The sequence below is a fragment of the Thermobia domestica genome, chromosome 18 (assembly GCF_964235325.1).
Source record: "Thermobia domestica chromosome 18, izTheDome1.hap1.1, whole genome shotgun sequence".
Taxonomy (NCBI): Eukaryota; Metazoa; Arthropoda; class Insecta; order Zygentoma; family Lepismatidae; genus Thermobia; species Thermobia domestica.
The window spans coordinates 153,523,617-153,537,351 of record NC_137471.1 but is presented as its reverse complement, the minus strand read 5'-3'; the positions used below and the strand labels follow the sequence as shown (position 1 = coordinate 153,537,351).

General features: G+C 35.5%; 1 long non-coding RNA gene across 1 annotated transcript; it reads left to right on the top strand.

Moving 5' to 3' along the window:
• Positions 1–505: 505 nt before the first annotated feature.
• On the top strand, positions 506–13,396 carry LOC145674971 (uncharacterized). Its single transcript, XR_014129091.1, has 4 exons — positions 506–583; positions 8,736–8,858; positions 9,198–9,336; positions 12,587–13,396. It is a non-coding gene; the product is annotated as an uncharacterized LOC145674971 (long non-coding RNA).
• Positions 13,397–13,735: the final 339 nt, after the last annotated feature.

Genomic DNA, 13,735 nt, shown 5'->3' with positions numbered 1-13,735 from the left:
AATAAAACATTAAACATCCTAATTCTTGAACAGTGTCTTATTTGCAAATACAAATTTTCATTGTATTAAACATTCGGTGATTTTTTTAAAAACCTAGGGCAGTTCTTTTCATGATTTTCATTTTGCGTTTAACGTCCCTTTTAGCAGCGACGCTTATGAGTGTTCTTTTCATTTATTTAACAAGAAATTTGATAATTAAATGTTATTGTGAAACATTGTTTTCGACAATACATACAGACAGGGACAGATCTAGAACCGACTTCTGGGGGGCGGTGGGTTGTCATACTGTTACTTTTAAAGGCTCCAAACTTTGGGATGGGTTTTATTTATGGTAGCGACTGCATCCACACCAAGGTACGATATTAGTGTGAAAACTAGATGGAGGTTTTTCCATTTCTAGCCAATAGCTACTCGTACATCAGTTTTAGTGACGTCAAAAGGCAGAACGTCATAAACAATTTGTAACATGCTTTCTTATTGGGTAAGGAAATTAAATAGTGACCGTCTGCTATGTGTGGAAATCTAAATAAGCGCACGAAAGAAACTGACGACGCGTTTGAGAATGAGTCGGTTGAATTTCATGGTAAGCAAGTAAAATTCAAAGCTCCGCTTAGTAGTTTTTTTTTTTTTTTTTTTTTAATTACCGGTATGTTATTTAATAACAGAACAATATTTTCTTGAATGTAGTTGTAAAGTAGTAATTTTCTTAAACATATTATGGTATGTTATGTGATATACTGATAACAACGAGATTAGGTGCAGAATATAAATTCCGATTATTTTTGGAGTATGTTGAGGAGAAGAAGTCCAGAAGCTTGTAAAAAACAAAATTTACAGGAGAAATGAATGATGCAAGTATTTAGACGTAATGTAACCAAATCTATTATAAGCTAACCTAAACTAATCTAGGGTAGTGTTTAGCCTTGGGGGGGGGGGGATAGGTTTTTACCGACTTTTTTGCGATATTCTATTCACATTGGTTTGGCTTAGATTAACAACATTTAATTCAGACAGTATTGCCGAGCGAGCGTCAGCGAGTGAAGGCGGGTTAGACACCCGCAGCGCACATTTTCTTCTGTCTTCTTTAGTGTTGGCCCCCAATTGCTAAAGAATTACCGTAATCTACTAGCAGAAATAAGCGAATTTCTATTACTTTTTTTGGAAAATTATGCTGAATCCCTAAACTAATATAATATAACATAAACTAATCTAAACTAAGTTAATGTAAACAGAAATCACCAAAATTGTAAGTTTTTTTTTTTTTTTTTTGGATATAGTATACATAAAGCCGTTTTGGATATAGTATACATAAAGCCGCGTCAGTTCCCGAAGGAGCTGGACGCTCATACTTTTAGGGATTATTCATTGAGTATCTACGAACTTACCAAGGGGGTAACAAAGCGACTTTGATTTACTTATCAACTGATACGAAAATAAAAAAGAACGTACCTGTACTTTATATCTGCATGTGTAGTGCCCTTGTACTTTATCTATGACTATGTGTGCGTGTGTGGGGGGGGGAATTTAACGCATATCGCATGTCTTGTGCACATGGATACTTCTTAATATTGCACTACGTACAAAAATTTATGGTATTTCATGTAGAAGTGGTAATAGAACACAGAAGAAACGCAGATCACGGCGTTCTCATGTATACTATTACCGGTTTTTTTTTTTTTTTTTTTTTTAAAGGAAAAGAGCTAGACTCTTTCTGCTAAACGTAAGCTTTATTTTTTTCACCTTCATGGGAAGCAATTTGTGTATATTTGTGTTAACTTTAGAATAAGGTTACTATAATACGTTACGGACAATATAGGTACTGATTAAGAATAGTCCGTCATAGAAATTGTAATTAAGGGTTTAAGTTCCAAAGTTGGGCGTCCGTTTCCAGGAAAATTTTTAAAATTTACAGGAAAGATATGGATAATTAGATCGTTTGTGTGCTTGATAATATATAAGAGTGTCGAAAAATCTGTTTATTTGTTATATATAAGCTGTTATAAACATGGGACTATACGGCGAGCGGAGGGAACTACTTGGCGCAAGGTAACCGAACAGTTGCATTGTGGGAAAGAAACGAGCATTTATGTTATCAACATGGCGAATGTACAACGGCAATGAACTAACAGTTTTAACATTTGTGAAGCAATACGTTAATAACGAGCAAAATTTTTTAAAAGTTTGTGAAGAGCACGGATTAATGAACCTAATAACAAATTGCAGAAAGTGTGGAAAGGAGATAGCGGAAAAACGTGGCGAAAGCGGACGCCAAACTTCGGAATAAATGCCGTAATTATAGATTAAAATGAGTCTGTGCATGTAAAGAGGAATGTAGTTATAGGATATAAGCCCAGGTTTTTCTGAAAAACCCGACCCATATGGGTTTTTTCGTTTGTTTGTTTTTTTTTTTTCGAAATATTTTAATGCGTTTGCGGCAAACGTGTTAAAATGTGACTTACGTTTTAAGATAGTCAATGTCACAACTTGCAACAATTTTTTTATTTACTGGTGTTTTGAAAAATGGCCGTCATTTTGAAATTTTTCATCGGATCACCGAGAAAATCTATACAGCTAATTTAGAGTATCTCGTGCTTCTACTCTTAAAATTTCAACTTAAAAGACCGAAAATTAAGCTTTGTAGCGTGGATGCCCGTTATTTTGAAAATAATAATAATAATAATAATAATGGCCGCCGTTTTGAAATTTTACGTTGGTATGCCTCGAAAATCTAAACAGGAAATTTAGCGTATCTCGTGCCTTGTAGCCTGAAAATTTAAACTTAGAAGACCGAAAGTTGTACCCTGTAGTGTGTGATACAGGCAGATACCACACACGTGGAGACATGTAGATCGTGTCGAGAAGGAGCCTCAGTGACGTTCGCCAAATGTGAATGCCAAATATATTGAATTAAAACGTAAGATATCTTTCATGTTTTAAAATGTCGAATATGAAATAAATATTTCCCAGCGTAAAATAAATGATTTTATTGTTGAAGTTGACTTCCGATACTTTGTGCGTTCCATTACGGGGATTTCCCGAGCACTTGTTGCAAGACAGTTCTTTCCCGAAAACTAATTTTAAAAAACAAAGGTATAATTCATATTTTGTAAAGTTATCTAAATGTTTTAAATCAAATTATATATCTTCCAGCGTAAAATAAATAGTTTTATTGTTGAAGTATTCACTTCAGATGCTTTGTGCGTTCGTTTATGGGAATTTCCCGAGCGCTTCTTTCACAACGGATTTTTTCCGAGGATGTAGCTTTCTTTACTGTACATTCAATCTTCCACTAGTATGGAAGTATGAATTCAGCACTTGAAATAGTTAGCGTTACGTAGTCGTCAGAGCTCCAAGTATTAAGCGTCTTAAATTTGACAAGAATTTTTACACTATTGCTGGTGTTGATTCTACAGAATGCATATTTGAAGAGTAGCAACAAATGAACTGAACTAAGCTGCTGCTGTTGGAAAACCAAATTTTACTGAAGAATAATGATTACTTGTATGTCTATAATTATAATTACTTGTGTTTACCATCAAAGGTAAGAAGTCATTCTGATAGTTTTACTAATGTATTTACATATTTCCTGGTAGTACCGGCACCTATGCAGTGACGTAACTAGGGGAACAAACGTGGCTTGTTCCCCGGGTGCCTAATTGGGTAAATATTTGGGGGGTGCTAAGTCGAGTTCTTGCCCCGAGCATCAACTAGCGTATTTACATCATTGCACCTATGCCCTTAAATCCGTAAAACCTCGATGTCGGCAAGTTGGGAAGCACACTATTCACGGAAAGTATTTTCTATTTTACTTCAAACAGGCTATAAGCATAATCCATACATTAATTTGCTCCACAATTATCCCAAACTAAGGTTTTTTTTTTTTTTTTTTTCACTGCATTCAGAGATTTATGAAGGTCTTATGTTGAATGTTAATGTGTACCTTAACGTGAAAGCATCTAATTCGCCCAAGAAAAGTCCAAAATCTGGGGAAAAAAATCATTTTCAATGTGATCACCTTAGTTGTACTAATGATATACTAACGATAAGCCACGTGGGTTTTTTAGATGTGTTCAATACGAAAAAAAAACGGTTTTTTTCGGTCTAGGCCGCTTGGGCAAACCCCGACTTGTCATGATTTCATACTAGTAACGTTTCACTTGTAAAGATAAAATATAGCTTCTGTACACTGTGCAGATGTACATTGCCTTTGAGTTAGAAGTCGCTTACCTTCAAAACAGGCTTGTAAACTTTTGCAATTTCAAGAAGAAAATGAATCCCACGTACGGTACCCTTTTCCCACGCTGAAAATAATATTTTCATTTTCTTTTCTGTATTTTCAATTCATTTCCCATTTACCACACACTGTTCGCCTGTTTTACATACCGTGTCTTTCGTAAAATTTCAACAACTGTCTCTCGTTATTTTTCAATAGTTCTATATAACTCACACATGATATTTGACAGCCTTAACATACACGCTCCTTTCGCGGCATTGTCTCCGCGAAATAGTCCACCTCCACATACACTGCCGCTTAGAACTTACAAACTCAACCATTTTCTTAGCTTTTACTACTCCCGTTACCTGACTTTCATTCATTCTTCCTCACAAACTTAAATAAATTCTCCAACTGACCCGGCAAATTTCCTAAGATTGGTCCCGCGATATAGCACTTAACCCTACTAATTTCCTACGGCGCAGTATTTCTGCACCATGTACGGAATCTTTTATGTTTATATGCACTGTCGTTGTCAATATGCGCACCTCTGTTGCTAACGCGCCTGTTCCCTTGGCGCGGGCACCTTTGCTACGCTTTTGGCCTGATTCACTTACATAGCATTCTCGCTTTTAACTGCTCCTAACACAAGTTGATGTGTGTATGTATATATATATATTTTACAGTCGTTTATATGACACACCCGGACGAGTATTTGTGTCTGGCACCCATAAATTTTACTCCTACCCTTAGAAACGATTTCTCAGGCACTTTGAGTGAATTTCATGGCAATAGCATAGCACGTAGTTATTTCCTGGGTACATCAGTTTGCATGCTTATTGTCAACCTATGCACAATAATTTGGGCATGTGCCAGGTTAATAAGGACCTAGAATCTTAGGGAATCATTTAAGGCAAAAAAAATTGAAAGGGAAATGGTTTATTATTCTCAATCAGCACCTTAAATTACTTCACAAATGAAGACTGCTTGATTTGGAACTTAATATAACAACAATCATGCAGGTTAAGAATCTGAGATCATACCTTATGTTGCAATGCATTTCATTCTTTTATGATTAAATATACTCTTACGACCTTCAAACATTTCTTGCGGGACGAGTTTCATTCCTGTGTACAGATTGATTTTTGGAAGGCTTAACTCATGCTCCTCGTTATGACATATGCTATAAAGACTGTCAAGCAAAAGACTACTAACCGTCCTGTGCCAGATGACCACTAGTATGCAAGTAGTATCTCTAACCGAAGCTGGAGTCCGGTGGTGCTTCTGTAGGGAGCATGTGCATCGTCAATGAAAAGAACTGTATAAACAAAATTAGTGGGAAAAACATTTTTGTGGTACAGAACCCCATGCCCATTTCTTTGAGACACTTTTATGACCATACGTTTCCTTACCACAGTACTATTGCAGACCTATTTTATTATAGTTTCCTTATGGAGTATTACATCGTAAAGACCAGACAGTTTGCTTTACGGCTTCGTCATTATAACTCATGTTAGAGGCAATGTACTCATGTATGCATTTTTTTTATTATTATTATTTGTTTATTTACTGGTCTTGGTCTTTTGGAATAACATTAAGTACTTGCACTTTTTTTTCAACATACCTCAAGTTCAATCAAAGTGATAAAAATAACATAATAAAATCATATTTACCATATAGTCCTTCAAAGGGAGTATCGTACACAATATAATATACAGAAGCTGCGATGGCTCAGTGGTCACCCCTGGTGCTGGGGGGTCTCTGGTTCGATCCCAGCTCGCGCCAAGTGAACTTTGTGGTGAACAAACACCGTGTGCGTGGGTTTATTCGTGGTTCTCCCACTTCCTTCATATCACCATTTCTCATTACCACCGTCTCGCTTACCCTAGCCGGCATAATCTTGGGACGTAAAACTCAAAGTTTTCCTTTCATTTTACAATATATACACTCGAAACGACTGTTTTTATTGATGTAGTATAATGTGAATGACAGTGATACAAGTTGGACATGCGGCGCCCCAATTCTGTGCTGCACTCCTATTTGCCACTTCGGCTTGTGCATTTCTCACTAGGTTTTAAAGCAAATTCCTTGTATAAAGATTCCTGTTAAAACTAGGTCTAAAATATAGTTAGGAACTTCAAAGTAATACTAGAAGTTAATTTTATGCACACACACATAGTAAGTTGAGTTTCAGTCTATAGAGTTTGAGCGATTTTCCTTCCTTTCTATTGGTATGTCTTGCCATGGAATTTGTTTCGGGACAGTGAAAAGGCAGATATGTGATTGAACACTATTTAAAGTTTCTGTGCAGGTGGAAAAAAAAATCATTTTTGTTGATTTTTTTATTTGGTCTAGGAATTAATTCGTGCGGGTGGACAAGAGATGGCGCAACGAACGGAGCGTCCCACAGTTCCGTGTATCCACACATGTGTTGCAAACCCCTGTCATCGCGTATCGTTCGTAGTATAGGGCAGTGGATTAAAGCGTCAACAACACCAGTTTGTAGTTAAGTGAACATGGCGCAATTTGTGCCTGATAAAGTGTTTTTGCGGGGTGTCCTGCTGCATTACTTTAACATGCAGAAAAGTGCGACTGAAAGTCATCGTATTTTGGTGGAAGTGTATGGTGACCATGCTCTAGCTGAGCGAACGTGTCAGAAGTGGTTTGCACGGTTTAAAAGTGGTGATTTCGGCTTGGCAGACCAAGAGCGAGCTGGACAGCCAAAAAAATTTCAAGACGAAGAATTGACAGCATTGCTCGAGCAGGATTCGTGTCAAACGCAGGAACAACTTGAAGCAGCATTAGGCGTTGATCAAACAACAGTCTCCAAACGCTTGAAAGCCATGGGAATGATTCAAAAGATGTCACATTGGGTTCCACATGAATTGAAAGACAGAGACGTTGAAAGACGAAAAACCATTTGCGAATTGCTGCTTCAACGACAGAGCAGAAAGGGGTTTCTGCATCGAATTATTACGGGTGATGAGAAGTGGATCCATTACGAGAACCCTAAACGAAAAAAGGCCTGGGTGAAACCAGGTGAACCAGGTCCATCACAACCAAAACGAGATATTCACTGTGCAAAGGTTATGCTGTGCATATGGTGGGATATGAAAGGTGTGGTGTACTATGAGCTGCTGCAACCGGGTGAAACTATGAATGGAGAACGTTATCGACGACAATTCATGCGTTTGAAGCAAGCTCTGGCCAGAACACGACCAGAATGGGAGAACAGACATGATAAACTTATTGTTCAACATGATAACGCTCGCCCACATGTCGCAAAACCGGTCAAAACCTATTTAGAAAATGTCGGATGGGAAGTTTTACCCCACCCGCCGTATTCACCAGACGTTGCTCCTTCGGACTACTACTTGTTCGATTGCATGAACAACGATTTGATTGGACAGCGGTTTACTTCTTCAGAAGATATCGAAACATGGGTCTCTGACTGGATCGCTTCCAAGGATGAGGACTTCTTTCGCCACGGAATCCGTACATTGCCTGACAGATGGGCGAAAGTGGTGGCTAGCGATGGACAATATTTTTCTTAAGGTATTTATGTATTTTGTGTTTGTACTACAGCTTCAATTTGTGCGTACCAACCGCACGAATTAATTCCTAGACCAAATATTTAAATCGATTTGTTTCATTTAAATCAAATCTGTCTCCTCGTATAATACAAGTCGCGAACTGAAGAAAAAACATTAGGAATTACTATTAAATGCTAATTATGCTATTTAAGTGAAAGTATTGGGGTTGAATTTTGAATTATCCCCAATCGTTAACCTATATCAATCCCAAACAATGTTTCTTAACCCTTTTAAATTATGGCTCTTTTTAAAGGTAAATTATAGACTTTCAGTCAAGCAGCTACAGCATCATCCCTATTATCCTAGGATCATGGTACATACATCACTCTCTTTAGAACAGAACAGCTTTTAAAAGGGTAACATTCACATTTCCCTATCATGTCCCTCAAGCGGGAAATTTTGAGAGTAATAGGCATTTTTTTTAACTTTTTTTTTTTTAAATTTTGATCCACTCTGGATTCCCCTATGTTAACGCACAGATCTCAAAATCATCTGGGAAATACTAAGGGTTATGTAAACCTCGAAAACTGCTAGATGGTTTTCGTAGAATAGTTGTACCTTTTGGTATACAGTATAAATCCGGTTTTATACTTTTCAAGGGACTTAACAGAAAAAGAGAAAATGGTGAAAAGCTTTTCAAGCTATATATAATTAACAGTATATAGATTGACAGATGATTTGCGATTAGTTTAAATATCTAGCAGTAAAGAACAACATTAAAGTAAACAATTTTCAGAATACATTTTTTACATTTAACTGTTAGTTATTTCTGTCTGGCTATGTATTATTCAATTTGCATAGCAATGGAAGATATTTATGTAATAATATTAGTACTTTTGAAGTTCAATATACAGTTAACTTTTTCCTGTATCCCAAGTTCTTTTTTAAATTTAATTTACCATTTCTCCTCTACATTCGCTGGTTTACAGGATGTGAATGATGGAAAACTCAAATTTTCCTTAACGTAAAAGCGGGAAGTGGAATATATTGTGAACGTAGAGAAACTGAAAAGGCCGAGAAAAATGGTGAGAAAACTAGAATTCTGAAAACTGGTATGTATCTTAATAATTACTAGGGTAAATATTAGATACCTACTTGCAGATTATTCTATTAATTAATAAATAAACAGAATCGATCAAATTCAAAATTACTTTAACCTGCTACCATAAATCATGATTTTAACCATGGCCATCTTGAGTATGTGACACGTTTGCTGTGGTCTTCCAAATGTGGGAACACTATTCTGCGTACGAGTTGCAGGGGGAAAACATCCTTATGCTAGCACTTAGAATAGCATATTTATCTGTTTATTTCTTTGTTATTTATTTGTATATATATATATATATATATATATATATATATATATATATATAATTGTTTTTCCGTTACAGGGTGTCTAGCAGTTATGCCTGGATACCATAGTAAGTTAAGTACGTGTCATCGCTAAGATGAATAGGATGTGTAACTTCCAGTTTCCCCAAATACAGTAATCGAAGAATTCAATGGATGATGCTTAACGTGTGATTCACCGTAAGTTTGCAACAATAATTGCATCTTGCTTAAGTAAGAGTAGAATGCAAGGCCTAAATACGAGTATAGAGAGGTTGATGTAAGCTCAGAGCAGTAATGTAGAATTTGTACGTGAAGGTGATTGTATTTTGTCATACTGTACATAAAGACATATACCTGAATGAAGAAATGAAGAAGTGTGTTTACATTCGATCAGCAAATTAACATTTCAAGGCCAATATTATATCTAAATTTACTTTGAATATTAGAACATAGTGACAAAATGAAAACCCATGAATATTTATCTTAATAGTGCTGTTCAAATACATATTTTTAATATCTTCTTTTTTAAGATTCCCTTGTATTCAAAGTTTCATACTTCTAATGAATAAGGTGTCAAAAATTTTATTTTCATATTTTAAAATTTAAGTATTTCCGTATTTTTCGAAATATACGAGACGTGGTCAAAAGATACGGTGAATAATTTCACCATATTAGAAACAAAGTAATAAGCTTACATGGAATTTGATTGAATCTCCTTCAAAGTACTGACCTTAGCTAGTACTGACCTTATCGCAACGTTCAATCCAAGACTGGAAGCATTCCTGGAAGGCTTTTGGAAGGGCGTTCAGCTGCTCTGTCGTAACCATCTTGATGTCAGGAATGGTGTCAAAACTTTTTCCTTTAAGCACAGTTTTAATTTTGGGGAAGAGGCAGAACTAGCACGGTACTATATCCGGAGAGTACTGTGGATGTGGACAAACACCAATATTTTTATCGGTCAAAAACTCTTGTTCGTCAGTCAAAAGTCGGAGAATGAATTTCGCACCCACTCTTCTCATTGGCAAATCGGCGGTTAAAATGCTAAAATTGTGAGATGCTAAGTTTTTCGGTAAGCTCTTAAATAGTTATTCGCCTATTTGAACGAACAAATTGTGCACTTTATGCACGTTTTCTTTTTTGTGGTTAATCGACGTCCCGAAGATTGCTTATCTTCTACCGATTCATTTCCGCTTTTAAATCGTTCATACCACTTGTAAACAGTCTTCAGAGTTACAGCATTATCAGCATACATCAATTCAATATTTCGTGAGTTTCTTGGCACTTATCTGCAACTTGAAATAGAACTTAATATTCCGCGTTGTTCGAAATCCATGATGCGCGAAAGACACGGTAAACACGACCTCCCTCTAGCGGCTCTGGACGCGGACTGACAAGTCAGAACGTGTTTCATCTTGACGCTGGCTGTCTCAACGGATCAGCTATCGAACAAATTACATCAAATGAGTGTAGCGTCAGCAGTTGCTGCTTAAAAGGGGAAAAAAATCGTATTTTTGATCACACATTGTACCTGAGAGCTGTTTTCATCCCTGCATTCAAAATTCAAAATTGTGAGATTGTAGAAGTTCGTTTTCTTTGGATTTTATTTGTTTCTTGCGCACTGAATAAACTTTTTTTTATTTTTTTTATTGACGTATTTTCAGTAATAATTCTGTTTTATTTTATGTATTTATTATCTACACTGAACTAATAGTTTACAGTTCCACGTTAATTGAGGGTCCAATATCTAGTGTTAGTGGTTTGGTCTATCAAATTCAGTTAATCGTGAATTACCTTTTAACAGGCTTCGAGCCGTATGCTTGAGCTTGAATTAATGAGGAATGTGTTCAGGGAAGATCATTGGACTATATCTGTGTTCCACGTTCCGAGTAGTGAATGGAATGAGGAAATACATTGTCCGTTGTTATATGCACTACAGAACAAGCCCATTTCTTTCGTTATAAGGTAGTTCACAATGTATTTTTACAATTCAGGCACTAAAGAAAACTAAACATAATAGATTTATTTTATTTTTACCCGATTATTTGTCACAGATTTTCTTTCATTTATTTATTTACTTCATTGTTACATACTTAGGAAGTATCGTAGTAGAATTGAGGAGTTTGATGTAATACGGGCGTAAGCCCTACGCTTAAAAGGTTACTCCCTTTTTGCATCAAATGCATGAGTGGTTTTTATCATGCTTGTTAAGCCTCCTGTCAAAATTTCAACTCGATATCGGAATAAAATGCTGCATATTACATTATTTTATGTAAGAATAAAACTCCACTTAAATTTTCAACATCGTTTTCTCCAAATGGATATTTCAGACTTACGCCCTTATTGCATCAAACTCCCAATTAATATTTAACTATTTTCGAGGTTTATTTTTAAAAATAGGTAAATTGAAGTATTAGGTTCACCATGCTTAAAACTAGCCGTTTATGCAAGATGTACATTACTAACAATTAAAGGACTAAGGAGGGAGTAATTAAAAGTTTTAACGGAGAGCTTTCGAGGGAAAAATCAATTAAACTACTGTACAGTTAACGAAAGTTGGCTTCTGACAGGTTGACAGAACACGTAGTATATTGGAAGCGCTGTTATCAAAGGCTCTGCAACTAACTTAGAATGTTTAACTCATAATTTTATAATTGTAATAATACGAAAGGAACATCTGATTTCCAAATAATAACTATAATAGAACTTAGACTATTAATGTTCTACAAGAAGATTAAAGAAGGGTTAACACAATTTTCTAAACGTATGCAGCTCCAATATTTCTCTTCATCTAATGCAGAGTCTTCACAATCTTCTAATACTGAATCGAAGTTGGATTCGAACACTGTGTTAAAAAGAAGGTACTTTTTAACCCATTAAAATATACTTTAATTGAACTTCTGCCTTTATAACTTAACAAGGGTATTTCTCAAACACATCCACAAATTATAGTGAGTTACTGCTTCTCTGTACTTCGAATACAAATTCTCGTGTAACAGGCAAGTAAAAGACTTTTTCTCTGAGTGTAATTGGAAGATGCATGCAGAACAGAAAATTAAAACTGCAAATGATTTACTAAACTCTGTTTCGTGCTAACGTGAAAAAAAAATAAAAAAAACTAATTCTTTTATTTAAACAACATTAAACAGAATACGTGAGTTAAATAAAGTGTGAAAATATTTCTGAAGCCGAAGCTGTCTTTTGCTGTCTAGAAGTCGAAGGCAACAGACTTGGTTCCCGAAATTACACTAGGAATATAATAATACCATTGTGATTCCCAAGACACATACTATATAAGTATTAATTATTCTTAATATAATTGCTGTATAATCGTTGAGTGATAACTATTTGTTTTGCCTTATTTTTTCTTGTGATATTGTTGCATACTAGAATGTTAGTTTCTCGATATTTTAGAAATGGTTTTCATTGTTTCCAAAACTGTTTTTTGTAGGCGAGTTGCAGTACACAAATTGTCACATTCCTTGTAAGGAGCAGAGAATGAAGAAATTTATTGTTATGTATGATGTGCACAAGCCTGGAAGAGAGAATGGAGTCAGTTGGATATCAATCTGTGGTGCTTTTGATCAGTTGTGAGCATCCTTTTTGATATCTTGGTGTTGTTCATTGAAATCAACGGACTTACACAAGCTGGAAGTGTGAACGAGTACTCAAGTGCGACCAAATAGAACATTCACGAAATTGAGAACATGATAAAAATTCAATTTTTGAAACAAAATATACTAATTGGTAAATTTAAATTTACTTAACATGTATGATAGACAAAGCACTTCATATTTGCTTAAATCAGTAGTTATGGAAGTTTTTGAAAAGTTTCCACGTATTGTCAACGTTTATTCAGGCTCACATGAAACTTGTCAAGTGTAATGTAAGCCTGCCATTTGCTCAGTAGAAATCAAAACAAGTATTTATTTAAAAAAAAAAAAAAATGTCGGAACTCTTGCAATACCAGTTATTTTCCCTTCTTTTATAATGGCTTCATTTGAACAACTTGTTGAATTTATTGCCCGTTTGTTACAATACGTGCATGGTGTGTGATACTTTGTATTCGTTTTACATGTAGGTTTATAACTAGCCAAATATTTCTTTTTATGAATAATCATTAAAATTGAGAAAAAGAGGTTTATAATTATTAGAAAATATCTGGGTATGTTCTAAGTTAAGAGCTAAGATATAAATTCCATATTAACGGTACAAATCTGAGATGACATACATCATTCTCTGTACTGTATAAACTTGTTAAACTGCATTTAGATAATTGTAAATAATAAGTAGTTTATTATCGAAAATTAGGTTTTTATTCCTGCCTAGAAAGTTCTGAAGCTTTTTCACCCACCACCTTCGAACATCGATATGTCACCTAAGACGTACCTGGACGATCAAAAATAATCCCCATCAGCATCAACACCCTCTGCCTACGTTCTGGAAGGTCATGGATTCCATCGTAATAGAACCTAATGGGCCGTAAAACAAAGGAGGTATCAAGTGCATTTTGCATCTCTACTGGGGATTTGAACTGGCGTCCTCTAAGGTGATTGTCCAAGGAATGGAACAGGTGATAATCGGATGGTGTAATGTCCAC